General features: G+C 37.6%; 1 non-coding gene across 1 annotated transcript; it reads left to right on the top strand.

The window, feature by feature from the left end:
* The first annotated feature begins 3,251 nt into the window (after positions 1-3,251).
* On the top strand, positions 3,252-3,355 carry LOC124525197 (U6 spliceosomal RNA). The gene has a single exon (XR_006965420.1). It is a non-coding gene; the product is annotated as a U6 spliceosomal RNA (small nuclear RNA).
* The last annotated feature ends 336 nt before the right edge of the window (positions 3,356-3,691 follow it).

Genomic DNA, 3,691 nt, shown 5'->3' with positions numbered 1-3,691 from the left:
TCTCCTGGGCAGTAATGAAGTGGTAACCCATATATCCTACCATGATTTCTACAAAGTTGTATCTTCCACATTTTTTGGCTTTTAAATTTAGGAGTTACAGGATGGTGTGTACAATATACTTGAAACAATGCTGTCTAAATCAGGGTATGGTCACCCTGGGGTATGTATGAAATGATTTATTGGGATGTCAAATTAAAATATTAGAGCTTCTATTAATACTTGGTTATCTCATCCTTTTAAATGACTGTTTATATTTAAATTAAATATGGGGGCGCCTGGGTGGCGCAGTCGGTTAAGCGTCCGACTTCAGCCAGGTCACGATCTTGCGGTCTGTGAGTTCGAGCCCCGCGTCGGGCTCTGGGCTGATGGCTCAGAGCCTGGAGCCTGTTTCCGATTCTGTGTCTCCCTCTCTCTCTGCCCCTCCCCCGTTCATGCTCTGTCTCTCTCTGTCCCAAAAATAAATAAACGCTGAAAAAAAAATAAAAAAAAAATGATATTTATAATAGTACATGTATATCATTAATATATAAAAACACACTGGGGATGTACGCTCAGGGTTTTTTTGGGTGTTTTTTTGTTTTGTTTTTGTTTTTTTTACTGATTGGATACATCATATCTGGGGAAAAGCATTTTAAACAATATTTAAAATGTTTTCTGACCTGAGGATTGAACCCTGTAAAAATGGGTTGATGTCTTGAGAACAGGTACTCAGAAGAGTGGTCAAAAGGAAGATTTGGGAGGTTCGGGAGATAAATGTTTTTGTGTTTGATTACTCTGACTGGATATAGGGACATACCTAGATAATCATATACTTTCCCCTATATAATGTCATAGTTCCAACAGACTTTAAAATATAATTACTTTAAGCCCTCAGGTAGAGAAGAACAACACAGGCATGTTGAGAATTTGCCTATCCGAGGTTAAGTCAGGCAGGTTGAGGTGTTAGGGAGCAGGATTGGACAGGGTTTGCTGTAGTCTCTAAAGTAGACATCTAACAGGATATGATATACCATATAATAGCGCTTCTAAAACTCTGGCAGTTTGATTGATTCAATCAATACATAATATCTCTGAGCCTCGAGGGAATCACACTTGAATGAAATTTAATCAGTGCTATTAACTCATCCAAAGAAGGAATGGCTCTGATGGAGAAAAGTGGAAAGCCTAGAAAATTGAGACTGAGAATGTGAAGATCTGCTTGATTTTTTAGTAACTGCTCCATTAAGGGAGATTCTAGATTTGGGAGATAAAGACACACTTGTTAGTTTAGCTTTATTAAAAACTGAATGTATGAAACACTACCACTACCCTACTTCCTTGGATCTTCCATTTCATACTTACCAAGCAACTTTGTGCTGAAAAAATATGGGTTCTTAAATATCTTGCTAACTAACAGCTCAAAATGTTTGATCACTACTGTGTGTCAGACACCGTTCTGGGTGCTTTATATGTATTAGTTCAATTAATTTTTATAACAGCACTCTGGAGTGGAAACTGTTATTGGCCCCATTGTACAAATAAAGGAACTTGGTTCCACAGAGGCTAAGAAACGTGCTCAATTGTTAAATTGTTAGTAAGCAGCAGAGCTGGGATTCATTCCAGCAGCAGAGCTGGAATGGTCAGAACTTCAAGTCTGAGTTCTTAATCATTCTGAAACATGGACTTGTTGAATCTGGAACAAGGGAAGCCTTGGAAAGGAATGTAGGTACTTAATTACTGAAATAATGTGACTGCTGTGGTAAATTAATGAATGGTCATTGAGCTGTTTGATCAGAAGTACATAGATCAGTCTTGTGTAAAGTCAGTTAGCAGGGCTTCATCGTGGAGAGACTGCACTCTGTAGTTTACTAAGGACTCCTGGTTTTTGGACTCCAAGGGGATTACCACTACAAGCCTCTGGTGAGTTAATCACCAGGATCATCCCTTCAGCAATCCAGCCTCTCCACTAGGGAGCTTCATTAAAAATTCTGATGCAGGGCCCCCGGGTGGCTTACTCAGTTGTGTGTCCAACTCTTGACTCTTGGTTTCTGCTCAGGTCATGATCTTACGGTTGTGGAAACAAGCCCCACAACTGTGCTGTGTGCTGCTAGCACATGCTGTCAATTAAAATAAGTAAATAAACTTAAAAAAAATGCTGATGCAAGTGTGTCCTATAAGTATGGCTTCTATAGGAGATAATTTGGGATTTTTCAAAGACTTCAGTGCAGTCTTCTTTTATGTGAACTCCTATGTCTCATTGTGACTTCTCCAAACTGATTTACTGTTTCTGAGAACTCTTTATCTCCTAAATTGATAAAGTTATTCATAGAGTAATATTGTAAAGAACAGCTGTAGGGTTTTTTTTTTTTGTTATGCTTTGTCCATTTGTAGGACTCAAAAATATTTTGAAAAGTAAAGTTGATTATTTAGTAAACTCCCAGTTGTGTTGGGCCAGTTCTTCTTTCTAGGAAATGACTCCTGAGAGTTGGCTTGTGTCAATTCTTACAAGGCAGAAACATCTGTTAAACTATTTTCTTCTTGGCATTTACAAAAATAGCTTTAAAGTTGTCGTTATTGTCGTTTTAAAAGTAGCATATTTTCATTTTAGTCTCTTCTTTCTCCAAAACTGCTGTCAGGCCATCCAGCACCAGGGACTAAAGCAGTGCTTTTTGTAGCTGTCTGGCCTTCCTTCTGTCTGAGATGATCATCTGGGGGCCTGGGCTCATCCATAGGCACATCTATTAAAACAACTAAATCTAACTAATCGGGGCTGAAACCTCACTAGTTTCCTTCACTTCCACGTAGCCCCCATGTATCCTCTTTAACACTTACCTAGAAAGTTCTCACATTGAACACAGCTCAGTCCGGCAAGCTTTCCTTGATACTTGCTCCTGTCTATGTATTTTTAATAATTTCTTTCCTAACTATTCTGGTAATTGACATTGGCCTTCCTATACTGCCTTATCATTGAGACCAAGAAAGCTGCTCTCCTAGTTCTGGCTACTTCCACTAATTGCTTTTGGGCACTAAAGTGACTGCTTTTCTGTCAGTTGTATTATTAAAGGATTAATTTCCCACTGCCTTCCTGTACCCAACACAGTTGACACAGTGGGATTTTTTCTTTTTTTAAAGAGTGAAGGGTAAAAATACATTCATACCTAAAAGTTTCTAATTCTAAAAAAAAATAGTGAAGAAAAGAAGGAAGATGGAGGGAAGAAGAAATCAATCAGTTGATATCAGAAATTAAACTGTTTTCCAAATGATGCTGTCTTGTGCTCACTTTGGCAGTACGTATACTAAAATTGGAACGATACAGAGATTAGCATAGCCCCCGTGCAAGGATGACCTATAAGTTTAGGAAGCGTTTCAAATGTTTCTCTCTCTTCTCTATATAATATAGTGAAAGGCTAGTTACTATTTCCTATCAAGGAGAATAGAAATAATTAAATTAATAATATTCTGTTTCGTTTTCGAATTGATTTTTTTTTGATGGATAAGATGTAATATATTGATAATAATAGAGTGGTTTTGGAGGTATTGACCATATCTGTACTAATGTGACAAATAAAATATAATCATAGAGACTAAAACATTTATATAGAGATAACAGGGGCTTAAATTAGTGGTGGCGTCTTAGTTGAAATAAATGGCAAGCCTCAATGTTAGAAGGTTCGCCTGACCCTAATTTATGAATTTGTTGTTTGGTTCCTTT

Source organism: Lynx rufus, unplaced genomic scaffold, assembly GCF_022079265.1.
Source record: "Lynx rufus isolate CCGP_SWC_20201006 ecotype Redwood Valley unplaced genomic scaffold, mLynRuf1.p SCAF_4, whole genome shotgun sequence".
NCBI lineage: Eukaryota > Metazoa > Chordata > Mammalia > Carnivora > Felidae > Lynx > Lynx rufus.
Note: the sequence above shows the minus strand (reverse complement) of the source record. Positions and strands in the feature narration are given on the sequence as shown.